The 18,319-nt window shown below is 41.3% G+C and overlaps 1 long non-coding RNA gene across 1 annotated transcript in view; it reads left to right on the top strand.

The window, feature by feature from the left end:
- Positions 1-1,614: 1,614 nt before the first annotated feature.
- Positions 1,615-18,319, top strand: part of LOC307182654 — a 56,276-nt gene continuing 39,571 nt past the window's right edge. The window contains exons 1-2 of the long non-coding RNA XR_013827225.1: positions 1,615-1,743; positions 7,541-7,834. This is a non-coding gene — a long non-coding RNA (uncharacterized lncRNA). The remainder of the gene's footprint in view (positions 1,744-7,540; positions 7,835-18,319) is intronic.

Genomic DNA, 18,319 nt, shown 5'->3' with positions numbered 1-18,319 from the left:
GAGTAGGAAAAGAAATCAAGGCAGAAAGCATGTCTCTGCACTAAACATTGAGATTCGAAGTCTGGCAATGGGCAAGGGCCTGCAGATAATGAAGAGCTTAGAGGTGAGTCCCTTGTTGCCACCTGTTATCATCTTTGCAAGTAATTAATGCAGTTCTCTGATGCTACCTGAATTATCAATAAATCTGGAAAGCTCAAATCCTGGGATGTGATTTGGATTGATCAGCCTGAAAGTTTTTAAAGGATTTGTGGAACTTGCAGTTCCACAGAAAAGTGCAGATTGTTTCATTCAAGGTACAGCTAATTACTGAGTATAGGAAGAAATTTTCCTGACCTTTTAAGAGACTGTTGCCCAGATGGTCTTGGGTTTATTAGGTGTGCTTGTCAAGGTGAGAATTCTTCTTGATTTCATTTGAAGCTGCCAGTATGAATGGGGTGGGGGGAGGGCGAGGAGTTGATTGCCCTTCCAAGAAGGGCAAGAAGAATGGAATGTGCAAAGGCTTGAAGACTGAGAGTTTAGTCTTCCACACCACGGATGAGAAAGTCAGGGTGGCTGAGGCTGGGCTGGCCTGGGGCTGAGCAGAGGTGAGCCAGCAAGGGGCGAAGGGTCAGGTCATGAAGGGCTTCCTGCCATTCCCTAGAGGTGATAAGGAGCCATTGGAATGTGAGCAGGCAGCCCTCCCTGTCTGCTGGCACCCTGGCTCTCAGTCTTCTCTCTCCATTCTCCCACACTCATTGAGTGCACTGCCTCAGGGTGCATGTGGGCAGACAGCCCACAGACGCACCTGCACCTCGTTCTCTGCCTCCACTCTCCTGACTTCGTTCTCATTCAGATCTGCTCTGCTTCTGAACTCTGAAACTCCCCTAACTGTGAATTTAGTAATTTACCATTCTTCTTCTTCCCACATTCTGTTACCTTTACTGAACTTGGCTCACATGCTGATGGAGGCTGGCAAGTCCAAAATCTGCAGGGTGGGCTGGTAGGCTGGAGACCCATGGAAAACTCTGATGTTGCAGTTCAAGTCCAAAGGCTGTGTATTGGCAGAATTCCTTCTTGCTTGGGGGAGGTCAGTCTTTTGTTCTATTAAGGCCTTCAACGGATTGGCTAAGGCCCACCCACGTTAGGGAGGGCAATCTGCTTTACTTAAAATTTACTGATTTAAATGTTAATCTCATCTGGAAACACCCTCACAGAAACATCCAGAATAACGTTTGACCAAATAAACGGGCACTCTGGCTCAGCCAAGTTGAAACAGAAATAACCCTCACTTTTCTTCTCCAATCTAGACCTACCCAGTAAATGTTCATTTGCTTCTCCCTCACTCCCTTATGTTGTATAACCACTGTACCCTACTTCGTTCATGGCAAAGCTTTGATAACTTCTGCATTTGGCTCCCTCTCCTGAAACTGCTCAGCAGCACTGTAGGAAACCACACACTCAAGTGTAAGGCTGCTACACTTAATTGTGGTTTCCAGCTTCAGCGGGGTCCCCGGGGTTGCTGGGTGCTGCTTCTGTGTCCCTGGTCAACTCCCTTTCCATTCCCACGGAGGCTATTTCAGACATCTACAGTTCTGGGGAATCTCTTACCCATCCCAGTCTCTCTTCCTCCGCAGATGAGCTTACCTATTACAACACAGTGGAATCGTGGATTTTGAGCATGAACCACCTCAACTTGCTGCTCTGCTCCCTGTCTGAACCACCTGAACGATCTTGGCTTGCCCAATAACAGAATCCTGGGAGCAGGTAAAGATCCCAACAGGCATTCACACTTTGTCCTCAGAATTCATCCAGAGCAGCTCTGCCTCTTCTCACTTTTGACTTTCCTGGTGCTTTGACTCCCTGCCCCACATCTCCATTCTCTAACTGTCATTTTCCAGCTTGTCTCTTTAACCAGTGGCTTAGTTTGAACTCAACTTGCTGGCTTTGACCTTCACACTTCTCAAGGTCACATGTTCTGGTGGCTGCTGTATTCAGGGAGGAAGGAGGTGGCAGTGGCTGGAGAGGCCTGCGTTCAATTCCTGTCCCTGGGACTCCGCTACACAGCACGGTAGCCAGGACTGCAGAGTCTCTCCGGACTTTGGTGGTGCCACATGGAACATGACATCCTGTAGTTCTCACTACTAGTCTCTCAGCAGCCAGCCAATACTTGCAGCAATTATCAGTCTCCAAGGGGACTTCCTGACAGCTTCTGGTGTACCAGTGTACCAAGAAGCCGTTGAAAACAACTATGTCAGTACAGAGGGTCTCTGTGGAGGGGGACATGCAGTTTGGATCTCTTCCAGACACACATGCTCCACCCATATAGGCCGGAAATGGTTAGCTCACTACCTAGGACTCTTTGAAGGACAGAGAGCATTACCACCTCCTCCTGACTTCCCCTGCCTCCTCACGGTGGTCCATTCCATCTTTCAACTTGCCTCACCTGCTAAATGTTCACTTTCAACTGCTATATCTGACCCAACAACTCAGGGTGGTAAATCAAATAGGATTTAGAAATGGTAGGACATGGTGTCTAGATGTGGTTGGGCAGATGGTACCAGTCATGGAAAGATGGCAGTAGGAAGAGAAACAGGGTATTTTAGGAGGAGGATGGTAACTGGTTTTGGCCATGTTAAGTCTCAGGTGCCTGTGGAGCATGTGTAACCATTGTAATGTCTTGAGGGGTTTTTATTAGGCCTTGATCATACAGCCTGACTTACTCCCTTCCCTCGAGGCTACGTGAGTTCACATTTCATCTTATAGGTTGCTAAAGCAAAAGGAACAGTACTGATCACCTAATCCCAGTCATTTAAACGAGGGGATTTATTATGTGTAACTGAAAAGACCCTGTTACAGCAGGAATTACATACACACATCAGAGATAGGTCCCAGCTTGTGGCAGTAACAGCCATCTCTCAGTTTTTGTCCTGTAATCTCTCGTCATCTTTGCCCAGCTGTTGGTGGTCTGAGGTTCATCCCTAATGAAGAGACTCAGGTGCTAGTGAGCCAATAGTGAAGTATTGGAATACACCTCTGTAGTTACTGACTACCCATTTTATTCTTTGGGTCAAATGCATAGCTTCTGCAGAACTGTTAAGTAAGGTTTCTCAAAAAGACCTCTGCGTGTATATTCATCAGTTAATCCAAGCAAGTAATAAAATTGCTCCTTCAAATGCTAGCCAGCAAGCGGAGCATGTAGTGAGGACAGCTCCTAACTGCACTGCTAGCATCTGGGAGGATCAGAATTGTCATCTGCTATTTGCAACATTGGTTGGCATCAGAAACAGGCATGGAAGAAAACGTTTGCTGATACAATCTCCTGAGTCTATCTCTAGATGGAGAAGCCAGCTCATTTCCCGTATAAAGGCCCACTCTTAAAAGGCCATTTCATGAATTCATGATGGCAAATGCCGTGTGTGTGTGGGTGTGTGTGTTTGTGTGTGAGAAGACCTTGCAGACCTCTTTACCATCAGAATGATAGTGTCAGGAAGGCAGCTCTGTGTCCAGCCTGGAGCTCAGAAAGGAGACTGGGCTTCAGACAGAGCTTTGGGAGTCATTACATAGTGGTGGAGGTTGGAGCATTTTTTTCTTTCTTAGGTACCTTTTATATTCTTCAGCTCCCAAATTCCATAATTTCAGTATTAGAAATTTATATTCTCCTTAACTGTGCAAAGATTCAGCAGACATGTGACTCTTTAAGGAGTATTGAGTTTTTCTTCCATTATCACAGTTGTGAACAACCACTGCTGTAGGGTATAAGTAACTTTTTTAAGTGGAAAAATAAAGGGAGGGAACGTTGTCAAATTTTAAAAGAGGAATATTTTTAAACTATTTTTATTAATTTCAGAAAGATTAGAGAGGTTTCTAAATGTCTCACAAGAAGGAAATCCTTGAAAAGTTTGCAGTCACCAAAAAGAGAGTCAATAGAATGCAGAGAAAAATGGACAAGTCAATTGTCCTACGTTTTAAATACTAAAGTAAATCTAAAGGCACACCCAAGTACAGAATTACAGAGAACTAAATGAATGACTGAACGGATGAAAGTATGAGTCAGTAAGTTCTCCTTGAGAGTAAGTTAAGCTCTTTGGGATGTCTCTTATCTTTCTCAACCTACTTACAAATGAATGGATGTTGCTTCTTTAGTGCCTGAGGGTCTTCCATTACTTCTAATCCCAAAATAAAAAATGATAGGTCCAATATCCCTATTAATTCATTAGTTAATGCTGCATTATTTCATCAGGTGCCACCAAGGAACTGCTGTCAGTCACCCAGTTTTCTTTTTTCTTTTTCTCTAATGTATAGAGCTGCTCTAGATAATATATGCTTTTCATCAGATTATACTGATCTGCAAGAGAGGCAGTGTCCCCGGGCCAGGAGACCAAACTTTCAAGGTTGGTGGCAGTAGATCTTACAACGATGAAACCAAATATGTTTTGCTGAGAATATTGATAAAACCATTCATTTTTACTGAGGGCTCTTCACACTGATAGATGGTCAAATACAAGAAGCAAAATAAATATGGATGATCCTGGCATTACTGCTGCTGGCACTTTTTTATCACTTTAATATTTTTCTGTAGAGTCACTAGGTGTGTATGGGTGCCAAACTGCATTTAATTTTCCTGTGCCTCCCAGAATTGCACTTGTTAGTTTTAGGTACTATATCTTAAAGGAAAAGATATTTTTCTATGTGAAGATGTGGTGCTTCAACTAGATAATGACTGCTGCTTTCTAAATACATTAGTTTAATGAGATAGGCAGATTAATTGAAATTTGGAATTATTGAAACCTTCTTAAACAAAATTTTTATAATTTCCTGCCTTAATAAATTATATTCAGTATAGTCTTTTTATTTTCCTTTGATTAATCTGGATTTTTGTCTTGCTTCAGGGTATAAAGGATCATTTATGCTTCTATTATAATATACATGTATTATATATATATATGTGTGTGTGTGTGTGTGTGTGTGTGTGTGTGTGTGTGTGTATATACATACATAGAGGGAGAAAGTAATTTCCCTCTCTTTATTTTCAGGGTCTAGCCCCAGAATTGCATTTAAAACAATAGCTGAAATCCTTCTTTGTCCATTTGTTTTCTTCTGGTTGTCTCTTTAATCCAAGGGCTAACTGAGTACTGCCCCAAATTCAGTTTCAGTGGGAATTTAGTTATTTAAAAGGTTTTAAAATCACTGTTGATCCCTTTTTCAAATTTCAGTTGGAAGTCGTACATTTTAATAAGATATGCTTACATTGCTGACTAAGCCAAGGAGATGATTGTCCCCTGAGTTCTAGAAAGCAAGTATTTTAAAGCAAAATCCTAAGTTAGATTACCTTAGATTTGCACTTATCTGCTGGTGGAATGCTATAATCATCTCCAGTCTTTCTCCTAACTCTTCATTCATTGTTCAGGCAATGAATATTTATCGAGTGTCTACAGCCTGTCAGACAGAGTGTGAGATGCTGAGGAACACATAGATGACAATCCACAATCTTGCTTTCAGTGTACTTATAAAGCTAGTGAGACTTCAGGCAGGGATTCTCTCTTCAGCATCACTGGCTGATAGAATCAAGGCTAGATTTCAAGTTGATTGTGCTCAGTCAATAAAACAAAATTTTAGCAGGCTTCCTGAAAATTTCAAATTCTCTGGCTGCAAAAGTTTACAGGAGGCTTCAACAGACGATGGAATGAGATCAATGGTTTTCAAACTCTAGCTTGCCTGGAATTACTGGAGGGTTTGTTAAAACACACATCGCTGGGCCCTACCCCAGAGGTTCTGATTCAGTAGGTCTGGAGTTGGAGGGAGGGGGGTGGTTTGCGTTTCTAAGAAGTCCCCAAGTGCAGATGATGCAGGTTTGGGGGCTACACTTTGAGAACCACTGGTCTAAAGTATTTTCTTCCTTAACAGACTATCCTTCTGGTGATGACCTTGACGTTAATAGTAATAAAGATAGAATAGCTCACACTTAGTGAGTTCTTGTGTGTGTCAGGTATTTTGCCCTTTACATCCATCATTACATTCATTTCTCACACAACTTAATGAAATAGTTGTGATCACTACCCTCATTCTATAGATGAGGAAACAAACATTTGGAAAGGTTAATTAATTTGCCCCATGTCACAGAGCTAGTAAGTGACCAAGGCCAGGATTTGAACTTAAGTCTTTCTGACACACGTCTGTGTTCCAGCCGCCATGCTCTTCTGCCTTCCTGTGATGGCCATCACACCTGGGCAGTGACAGTGCAGTCATAATCTCCTTGGGAGACACCAAAGAGACATCTGTCAGACCTGTCTCCACGTGTGCCTGAACCTGGGGGACTCTGAGCAGACGGCTCTGTGAGCTGTCATGGGAAAGAGATAGCAAAACTTCCTTTAGTCATTTATTCTAGTGGCTAATAAGCTTTTTGCGATGAGAAATTTTCTTTTTAATTGGATGAAATGTTTCCATTTTACAGATTTTAAAAGTCTTTAAATCACCAAGAATTAGATAACCGTAGCACAGTAGTACACTCAGTTGAATTGACCACAGCTCTAGGTGAAACAGGATTTGACGGTGAGGGCTAGAACAAGGTTCGCTTTTTCCAGAAAGTCATACACCCCCTTTCCAATCCTCATGCACTTACAACCTATTTCAAAAGGTGTCTGTGGGGCTTCCCTGGTGGCGCAGTGGTTGAGAGTCTGCCTGCCAATGCAGGGGACGCGGGTTTGTGCCCTGGTCCGGGAAGATCCCACATGCCGCGGAGCGGCTGGGCCCGTGAGCCATGGCCGCTGAGCCTGCACGTCCGGAGCCTGTGCTCCGCAACGGGAGAGGCCACAACAGTGAGAAGCCCGCGTACCGCAAAAAAAACACAGAAAAACAAACAAACAAACAAAAAAGGTGTCTGTGAAATTAGTTTGAGCTTTCCTAACCTGAGTTAAAGTACTTTTTGCATAGCTCCTGACTTAAAAATAATAATTATCCAGTATTATTAATTAATAGTTCTCTCGAGGAGGGTCCAGTGATATTTCCCACGTGGTAAGGAGAATCCAAAAATGTGCTGGTGGTTCATCAGCCTACTGGGAAGGGCCACCTTGCTTCCTGCTTGCTTCCTCAACATTGTAGAGGAATTCCTCCCATCTCCTAACCTCACATCAGGCTCTTCTCCCACCCACAGAGGGTGGAGAGCCCTTTCAGGTGGGCTATTATTATAATAATATGATACTATTATTATTATAAAACACAGATACAGAAAACAACATAAAACGATTGTATGACAGTTATTCTGAGATGAACATTCTTGTCAAGTCAATAAATAGGACTTTGTCACCCACTGTGATGGTTAATTTTATGTGTCACCTTGACTGGGCTAAGGGATGTCCAGATAGCGGGTAAAACATGATATATTTCTGAGTGTGTCTGTGAGGAGGGTGCCTCTGAAAGAAATTAGTATTTGGATCAGTAGACTGAGTGAAGAAGATTGCCCTTACCAATGCTCATTTTAAAAATCTGATGTGTCTTTAAGTCCTTTTCAATTTACAGATTGCCTTTCTATCCCTTTCTTTTCCTTAAAATTTATGTATTCCAGGCCATATGACCTTTAGAGTTTCCCCCAATCTGGCATCATCCAGTCCATTCAGAGCCTGAATAGAACAAAAAGGCAGAGGAAGGACAACTTTGCTCTCTGCTTAAGCTGAGACACCCACTCCTGCCCTCAGACGTTGGAGCTCCTGATTCGTAGGCTTTGGGACTCAGACTCGGACTTATACCATCGGTCCCCAGATTCTCAGGCCTTCAGACTCACGCTGGATTATACCACTGGCTTTTCTGTTCTCCAGCTTGCAGATGGCAGATCGTGGGACTTCTCGGCCTCCACAATCTCGTGAGTCAATTCCTATAATCAATCTATAGATAGATAGATAGATAGATAGATTTGTATGTATGTATCTATAAATATACTGTTGGTTCTGTTTTCTGAAGAACCCTGACTAATACACCCACCCAGAAGTCCCACCTTCCCCCCAAAAGTAACCATATCCTGACTTTATTATAATCACTTCGCTGCGTTTTTTAGTGTTCTCCTGCATATGTGCATCCTTAGCACTATAGTTTAGTCTTGCTTATTTAAAAAATTCAGTGTGTCTTTAAGTCTCTTTTAACTTATAGATTTCCTCTCTGTCCCTTTCTTTTCCTTAAAATCTGTACACAAGAATCCAGGCCATTTGATCTTTAGAGTTTCCCCAAATCTGGATTGTGCTGATTGCAGTCTCTTGGTGCAGTGCAACATGTTCCCATGTCCTCTGTATTTCCTGAAAATTGGCAACTGGATCCAGACCCTGGATCAGACTCACTTGGGCAGGATTTTAGGTGGTATTTGGTAAGATCATAGGAGGCACGTGATATCTGGTTGTCTCTCTTTTAATGATAGGAACAACTTTGATGCTTAATGTGTACATTCTTTAACTCATTAGATTTGCAAAATGATGCTATTTTAATTCTATCCTTTCTTTCCATTTATTAGTTGGAATACATTTATAAAGAGATTCTTCATTATTATTGATTAATCAATGGTATAGTTCATGTAGGGAAAGAAAGATAAATGTGCGTTTCTTTCCCTTCATTTACTAATTCTCATGAATTAGTTCCCTGTCATACCTCAAAATTGACCAATTCATTTTTTAAGAGATTATTTAAGAACTTATGGATTTAAATATAATTATTTGCTTAAATACATTGCATTTATTATTACTGAAACTCAAATTATCACATCTATATCAAATCATCACATTATACCTGGAATTTACCATTTCTCTAATGAGCCCCAGGTTCTTTTAGTGAGAAATTACATTTTAAAACCATATCTAGTGTTAGGGATGCTCAGTCTTTGTGTCTAGGCCTTTTCAGCAAACACAGCTAGGAAAGGGATGTGTCTGTAGATACATATATACATCTATGCATATATTTGCATCTACTTTCCCCCATTTTTTCATAGTTGCACTTTGTCTACAGTGTTTCTTAGCCCTCACACAGTATTTGTTCCACAGGTAAAATATACTATATGTAATGTCCACCGTCAGTCCTTATATCAGTGCCGTGCTAGCCATCTTGGTTGTCCGAAGCTCATTCTCAGGAAAGGGTCTTAGGAGTAGTATTCCCTGAGTCCTTGCATGTTGCTAAGTTTGTCTGTACCCTTTATACTTGAAAATGAGTTTTGCTGGATATTAAATCCTTGATTCATACTTTCTTTCTTTGACTATCTTACTCTACTTCCTTCTGGGAAAAAGCATTGCTGTGGGGAAAAAAAAAAAAACTAGGGCTTCCCTGGTGGCGCAGTGGTTGAGAGTCCGCCTGCTGATGCAGGGGACACGGGTTCGTGCCCCGGTCCGGGAGGATCCCACATGCCGCGGAGCGGCTAGGCCCGTGAGCCATGGCCGCTGAGCCCGCGTGTCCGGAGCCTGTGCTCCGCAACGGGAGAGGCCACAACAGTGAGAGGCCCGCGTACCGCAAAAAAAACAAAAACAAAAACTAATGGCAATTTCATTTTCTTTCCCTTATAATTCACGTATTATTTTTTCTAGGTGCCCAAACAATTTTCCCTTCCTGTTCCTTCCCTTCCCTTCCAGATACGGCCTCATATTGGGTTGATCATTTGGGGTTGATATTCTCAGGAACATAGTGTGTTTTTTTCCGTATGTATTTCAAATATATGTTTTTTATTTTTTGTTTTTTATAAATTTATTTTATTGAAATATAGTTGATTTACAGTGTTGTGTTAATTTCTGCTGTACAGCAGAGTGATTCAGTTATACATATATATATATATATATATATATATATATATATATATATATATATATATAAAACATTCTTTTCCATTATGGTTTATCCCAGGATATTGAATATAGTTTCCTGTGCTATACAGTAGGACCTTGCTATTTATCCATTCTATATATAATAGTTTTTTATTTTAGAAGATTTTTTTTCTTGAGTTATAGTTTTTAGTATTTTTTCTTTCAATTTGGCTTCTCTTCTGAAGGGACTCTTACCTATACATTCAAGCTCCCTTGTATATCTTTAGTATTTCTCATTTTCTGTTGAACTCTTCAGAGTTTCCCACAATCTGGCATCATCCAGATTCTTTTTGCTTTTTAAAATGTTTCTCCTTATCACATTTTGTTTCTCTTAGGGCATTATTGTGTATTTGTTCTTAGATTCCTTCTAGTTTACTCTTCATTTCTGAAATGATTTTCTCTTTTGTTTCTAATTTGTGTGAGTTCTCTCACCTCACTTCTGAGTTTTTCTAACTTTGATTTTTTTTAAGTCTTCTATCATCTTCTTAATGTCTTTGAATTCATTTTAAACTCATTTATTAGGTTACAATTTTGTTCTATCAGTATATTGTGGACATGTCTTTCTGGCTTGCTTTCCTTGCCTGTGGGATGCTATTGAGTTCATTATTTTCTTTTTCCTTATGATAATTTGTATGGTATCTACCTTGATATTTTTCTATAGCTCATTTTTAGTGAAATTAGTTTTTCTCAACTTTGGAATGAGGCGGGGGCTCAGCAAAGTGTTTCTTACTTCACAGAGCCCCTCTTTTGTTGATTTTGTGTAGTGTTCAAATATGTAGCAGCTTGTTCTCTCAGCTTTCTTGGCTCCGTTTCCCTCCCCTACTTTGGTCTGAACTTTCTCTTTCCTTTAGCTCTGTTGTCCCTATTCTGCTCAATTTTGATTGCACTCCCAGCAGCTCCTCCCTAGTATGGGTCCCGTCCTAGAAGGGAGCCCTGATTTCACAGGGGCCCCTTCTGTCCTTCTTACTTCAGGCCCCTTGCACTCACTTGCTATTAGTGAAGGTAAAACCTCCCAGTTTTAGCTGCTGTTCTCAAATTGGTCCTCCATATTTTCCAGTGATACCTATAGACTGTATTGTGGTTTTTCTGTTCTTGGGTCCATAAGTCAGAAGCCCCATTGCTTCCCTCTTCTTCCTCCTGCACAGATGGGCTACCATGCAGGTCTTACGAGTGTTGGTTTGTCTCCACCCATTTATGTTTTGGGGTTCATGGGGATACTTTGTTATCTAGTTTTGTTTTAAATGTTGTCCATGGTTGTTTGGTTTTTCTGTTTTCCAGAATCCTGCCCTACCAAGGAGCTCTTGATCAATTTTTCCCCAGTTTCCTTCTCCCTGGGAGCAGGGAGAACCATTTTAACCTCCTTGGTGAAGATATTTGAAAGTGCTTTTGATGGAGGACTCTCTCTTCTCCTCAGCCTGCTCAAGCCCTCTTTATTCTCCCTGGGCAGGTTTTAGCAGGATGGAGGGGAAAACAGGTATGCTTTATAGCTTCACAGTGTGACAGGATACTTGGAACATTTTTCCTGTCTTGCTCTCCATAGGACTGAACCAAAAGGTGACTGAGAGCAGAATCTTTCAGAGATGAAAGCTGTTTCTGTTCCAATTGAAGCTTTAGTGACTCATTCTTAAATAGGAGGAACTCATTTAAAATACAGCTTTTCGGGGGCCGATATTATGCTTCCAGGCAGAGCCAGGCACCACTAGGGGAAACCAGCACTGTGGCCAGAGAAGCATTTTTAATGCTTCTATTCACATGGTGAAAATTGGAGAGGTCTACGATTTTAACCCTATTCTGAAGACCAGTTTTGTGAGTATAAAATCGTAGCCGCCCACCCAAGGTGGCTTTCCTCACTCTTGCTTCTGGAAGAAGGCAGGTTGTATGACTATGTCAGCTCTCCTTCCTCCCTGCCTGGCAGGCCCCGTGCCCTCCCTGGGTCAGTGAAGGACCGTCAACTCTCCAGGCTCTGCAGTTTTTCTGTGCAGGTGCTGGGCATCCTTGGAAGTCCAAGCGCTGTCCTGCTTGGGACCATTGCTCACAGCTAGGGCTCCTTGCAAGTTTCAGACCAGGCAGAGGCCCCCTTTGATTGGCATTTCTTTTATTAGCTGGGAACCTGCAAACAATCAGCCCTTCTACCGCATGCCAGCATTCGGTGTTTGGCTGGAAAGTGTCTCTTGGTGACCTTTATTTGCATTGGCCTGCAGAAAATAGTAAGTTTCCTTAGTGAGCAGGAGGTGGGAGGAGGTAAAGGGCATGTGTGAAGCCTAAGTATTAACTATGAGGACTAAGTATAGGATGTGCAGCCCGCACTGGCAACCTCAGTTCCGCTGCCCTTTACGAAGGGGACAGTGACTGTATCATTAACCTCACCCTGGCCAAGCCCCTCTGCAGGGGTCCTTACAAGTTGAAAGAATTTAGAGATCATACAGCAAGTGTCCTTCAAAGGTCCCTAAATCAGGAGGCCACACCTGGTAACCGTGGAAGAGATAAAGCTTTGCCGTATAGGAGAGGTTGCCAACTGGCAGCCTGCTGATGAGTTTTGTTTGGGCTTCAGAGAATTAAAAAAAATTTTTTTAAATTAGTTGTCATCATTTAAATATCAGGAGACTTCATGTTTGTTTGTTTGATTTTTTAAGTCAATTGCTGACTTCTCTTAGAGAAACCAGAGATCTGGCCGCAATTGGCTGGAACTGAGTGGCAGCTGCCCTAACACGGGGGGCCTGGGAGCATCTTGTTGCCATAGTCCCCTCTCTCTCCTCCACCATCGTTTTTGCTCTTTCTTCTGGATTATTCTCATCAGAATACAAAGCTAATGTTATCTCTCTGTTTAAAAAGCCTGTTCTTGACTGCACTTCTCCTGCTGCTGCTCCCTCCCGTTTCTTTCCCCCTCTTTGCAGCACAGACTCCTCAAAATTTGTTCACATTCATACTCTCCATCCCCCGCTCCCATTCCCTCTGCCAAGCTCTGCAGTCAAGCCCTGGGGCCTCAGTCTCCACCACAACGCAGCAAGGTCGCCAATGACACCATGTCTCATGTTTCCTCCAAGTCAACCCATGAGCCTCCTGTGATGCTGGCCCTCAGGTCCTCTCTCCCTCTGGTGCTCACTCTGCTCACCTGCCCTCCAGGTTCTACACCCCTTGAGCTTTCCTCTCCCTACAGCCTCTTTGCTAGGACAGACTTAGGTCTCTGCCCACGGATCTCACCTGCCTCCACAACCCGCTCATGATCGCCTTCAGCGCCGTGGCTTTAAAAAGCATCTATGTGCTGAGTCCTAAGTGTGTGTCTCCACCTCAGGCCTTGGCCTGAACTGCAGTCGAGATGCCCTGCCTCCCTGACCCCTTGTCTTGATGTCTCATAGATGTCTCTTACTGGCACATCCACACTGAGTTCTGGTCTTTCTTCTTTGCCAGCTATCTTCCATGCATCTCTCCATGTTCACTCTTCACCTTCCCCCACTCTCTCCTGCTCTCTGCCCTGTGAGAGTGACTTGTTTGGCTATTCCATTCTCTGGCTTCAAGTTGGGTTCTGCCAAGGCAATCACAGCAGGAGATCAGGGCAGAGAGTTGAGTGACATCAGGGTGTTTATTCCTCAGGGTCACACAGGGCTGGGTACATCCCTCTATCAAAAGCAAGTGAACACACTAATTCAAAAAGATATAGGCACCCCAGTGTTCACATCATTATTTACAATAGCCAAGATATGGAAGCAGCCTAAATGCCCATAGACAGACGAATGGATAAAGAAGATGTTTTATATATACATATACACATACACACACAATGGAATATTACTCAGCAATAAAAAAGAATGAAATCTCGCCATTGTGACAACATGAGTGGACCTGGAGAGTATTATGCTTAGTGAAGTAAGTCAGACAAAGACAAGTACTATAAGTGTTTACTGTATGTGGCATCTAAAAAACAAAACAAATGAAAAACTATAACAAAACACAAACAGACTCACAGATAACTAGTGGTTACCAGAGGAGAAAGGGGTGGGGGTGAGAAAAACAGGTGAATGGCCTTAAGAGGTGCAGACTACCCATTATAAAATAAGTATATCACAGGGATGTAATGTACAGCACGGGGAATATAGTTAACATTTTATAATAACTTGGTATGGTATGTAATCTATAAAAATATCAAATCACTCTTTATATACCTGAACCTAATACAATATTCTAAGACAATATTGTAAGCTAACATTACTTCAGTTTTTAAACTAAGTAATTCAATACAGACATTTCCACATGATTCTGTCCTTTCTGGCTCTGGTAACTGACCCCTTCAGGCCTAGGGCCAGTCACCGCCCCACTGTTTACTAGGCATAGAGCATCATACTATCACTGTGTTTTCCGTATACCCTGCCCACACCTTTGTAAACAGTCCCTCCATTAAGCCCTCCGTGAATTACTCTAATTTGAGTATGCCATCTGTTTCCTGCTGGGACCTTGATTGTACCTCCTATTGTTGCCCTTTTTATTTGAAGACGATGTTATTGAGAGTGACCATCTTTTGTGTGAAGAAAGAAAGGCAGACGTGTGTCTGTTATTTTACTTTATTACTTTTTTAACATCTTTATTGGAGTATAATTATTTTACAGTGGTGCACTACTTTCTGCTTTATAACAAAGTGAATCAGCTATACATATACATATATCCCCATATCTCTTCCCTCTTGCATCTCCCTCCCACCCTCACTATCCCACCCCTCTAGGTCATCACAGAGCATTGAACTGATCTCCCTGTGCTATGCAGCTCCTTCCCACTAGCTATCTGTTTTACATTTGGTAGTGTATATATGTCCAAGCCATTCTCTCACTTCGTCCCAGCTTACCCTCCCCCCCCCCCGTGTCCTCAAGTGCATTCTCTACATCTGCGTCTTTATTCCTGTCCTGCCCCTAGGTTCTTCAGAACCATTTTTGTTTTGTTTTGTTTAGATTCCATATATATGTGTTAGCATATGGTATTTGTTTATCTATTTCTGACTTCCTTCACTCGGTATGACAGACTTTAGGTCCATCCACCTCTCTACAAATAACTCAATTTCGTTTCTTTTTATGGCTGAGTAATATTCCATTATATATATGTGCCACATCTTCTTTATCCATTCATCTGTCAATGGACACTTAGGTTGCTTCCATATCCTGGCTATTGTAAATAGAGCTGCAATGAACATTGTGGTACATGACTCTCTTTGAATTATGGTTTTCTCAGGGTACATGCCCAGTAGTGGGATTGCTGGGTCGTATGGTAGTTCTATTATTAGTTTTTTAAGGAACATCCATACTGTTCTCCATAGTGGCTGTATCAATTTACATTCCCACCAACAGTGGAAGAGGGTTCCCTTTTCTCCACACCCTCTCCAGCACTTACTGTTTGTAGATTTTTTCATGATGGCCATTCTGACTGGTGTGAGGTGATATCTCATTGTAGTTTTGATTTGCATTTCTCGAATGATTAGTGATGTTGAGCATCTTTTCATGTTTTGTTGGCAATCTGTATATCTTCTTTGGAGAAATGTCTATTTAGGTCTTCTGCCCATTTTTGAATTGGGTATTTTGTTTTTCTGATATTGATTGTTTTTTTGATATTGAGCTGCATGAGCTGCTTGTAAATTTTGGAGATTAATCCTTTGTCAGTTGCTTCATTTACAAATATCTTCTCCCATTCTGAGGGTTGTCTTTTGGTCTTGCTTATGGTTTCCTCTGCTGTACAAAAGCTTTTAAGTTTCATTAGGTCCCATTTGTTTATTTTTTTTAATTTCCATTTCTCTAGGAGGTGGGTCATATAGGATCTTGCTGTGATTTATGTCATAGAGTGTTCTGCCTATGTTCTCCTCTGACCTTACATTTAGGTCTGTACTCCATTTTGAATTTATTTTTGTGTATGGTGTTAGGGAGTGTTGTAATTTCATTCTTTTACATGTAGCTGTCCAGTTTTCCCAGCACCACTTATTGAAAAGTCTCTCTTTTCTCCATTGTATATTCTTGCCTCCTTTATCAAAGATAAGGTGACCATATATGCATGCGTTTATCTCTGGGCTTTCTGTCCTGTTCCATTGATCTACATTTCTGTTTTTGTGCCAGTACCATACTGTCTTGATTACTGTAGCTTTGTAGTATAATCTGATGTCCAGGAGCCTGATTGCTCCAGCTCCATTTTTCCTACTCAATATTGCTTTGGCTATTTGGGGTCTTTTGTGTTTCCATTCAAATTGTGAAATTTTTTGTTCTAGTTCTGTGAAAAATGCCAGTGGTAGTTTGATAGGGATTGCACTGAATCTGTTGATTGCTTTGGTTAGTAGAGTCATTTTCACAATGTTGATTCTTCCAATCCAAGAACATGGTATATCTCTCCATCTGTTTGTACAATCTTTAATTTCTTTCATCAGTGTTACAGTTTTCTGCATACAGGTCCTTTGTCTCCTTAGGTAGGTTTATTCCTAGGTATTTTATTCTTTTTGTTGCAATGGTAAATGGGAGTGTTTCCTTAATTTCTGTTTCACATTTTTCATCATTAGTCTATAGGAATGCAAGAGATTTCTGTGCATTAATTTTGTATCCTGCTACTTTACCAAATTCATTGATTAGCTCTCCTAGTTTTCTGGTAGCATCTTTAGGATTCTCTATGTGTAGTATCATGTCATCTGCAAACAGTGACCGTTTTACTTCTTCTTTTCTGATTTGGATTCCTCTTACTTCTTTTTCTTCTCTGATTGCTGTAGCTAAAACTTCCAAAACTATATTGATTAACAGTGGTGAGAGTGGACAACCTTGTCTTGTTCCTGATCTTAGTGGAAATGGTTTCAGTTTTTCACCACTGAGAAAGATGTTGGCTGTGGGTTTGTCATATATGGCCTTTATTATGTTGAGGTTAAGTTCCCTCTATACGTACTTTCTGGAGAGTTTTTATCATAAATGGGTGTTGAATTTTGTCGAAAGCTTTCTCTGCATCTCTTGAGATGATCATATGGTTTTTCTCCTCCAATTTGTTAATATGGTGTATCACATTGATTAATTTGCGTATATTGAAGAATCCTTGCATTCCTGGGATAACCCCAACATGATCATGGTGTATGATCCTTTTAATGTGCTGCTGGATTCTGTTTGCTAGTATTTTGTTGAGGATTTTTGCATCTATGTTCATCAGTGATATTGGCCTGTAGTTTTCTTTCTTTGTGACATCTTTGTCTGGTTTTAGTATCAGGGTGATGGTGGCCTCGTAGAATGAGTTTGGGAGTGTTCTTGCCTCTGCTATATTTTGGAGGAGTTTGAGAATGATGGATGTTAGCTCTTCTCTAAATGTTTCATAGAAATTCACCTGTGAAGCCATCTGGTCCTGGACTTTTGTATATTAGAAGATTTTTAATCACCATTTCTATTTCAGTGCTTGTGATTCGTCTGCTTATATTTTCTGTTTCTTCCTGGTTCAGTCTCGGAAGGTTTTGCTTTTCTAAGAATTTGTCCATTTCTAACAGGTTGTACATTTTATTGGCATACAGTTGCTTGTAGTAATCTCTCATGATCCTTTGTATTTCTGCAGTGTCAGTTGTTACGTCTCCTTTTTCATTTCTAATTCTATTGATTTGAAACTTCTCCCTTTTTTTCTTGATGAGTCTGGCTAATGGTTTATCAACTTTGTTTATCTTCTCAAAGAACCAGCTTTTAGTTTTATTGATCTTTGCTTTTTTATTCTTTGTTTCTTTTTCATTTATTTCTGATCTGATCTTTATGATTTCTTTCCGTCTGCTAACTTTGGGGGTTTTTTTGTTCTTCTTTCTCTAATTGCTTTAGGTGTAAGGTTAGTTTGTTTATTTGAGATTTTTCTTGTTTCTTGAGGTAGGATTGTATTGCCATAAAGTTCCCTCTTAGAACTGCTTTTGCTGCATCCTGTAGGTTTTGGGTCGTCGTGTTTTCATTGTCATTTGTTTCTAGGTATTTTTTGATTTCCTCTTTGATTTCTTCAGAGATCTCTTGGTTATTAAGTAGTGTATTGTTTAGCCTCCATGTGTTTGTATTTTTTCCTGTAAATGATGTCTAGTCTCATAGCGTTGTGGTCAGAAAAGATGCTTGATATGATTTCAATTTTCTTAAATTTACCAAGGCTTGATTTGTGACCCAAGATATGAGCTATCCTGGAGAGTGTTCCATGAGCACTTGAGAAGAAAGTATATTCTGTTGTTTTTGGATGGAAAGTCCTATAGATATCAATTAAGTCCACCTTGTTTAATGTATCGTTTAAACCTTGTGTTTCCTTATTTATTTTCATTTTGGATGATGTGTCCATTGGTGAAAGTGAGTGTTAAAATCCCCTACTATGGGGCTTCCCTGGCGGCGCAGCGGTTGACAGTCCACCTGCCGATTCAGGGGACGTGGGTTCGTGCCCCGGTCCGGGAAGATCCCATGTGCCGCGGAGTGGCTGGGCCCGTGAGCCGTGGCCGCTGAGCCTGCGCGTCCAGAGCCTGTGCTCTGCAATGGGAGAGGCCACAACAGTGAGCGGCCCAGGTACCACAAAAA

Source organism: Stenella coeruleoalba (genome assembly GCF_951394435.1).
Source record: "Stenella coeruleoalba genome assembly, chromosome: 2".
Classification (NCBI taxonomy): domain Eukaryota; kingdom Metazoa; phylum Chordata; class Mammalia; order Artiodactyla; family Delphinidae; genus Stenella; species Stenella coeruleoalba.
Note: the sequence above shows the minus strand (reverse complement) of the source record. Positions and strands in the feature narration are given on the sequence as shown.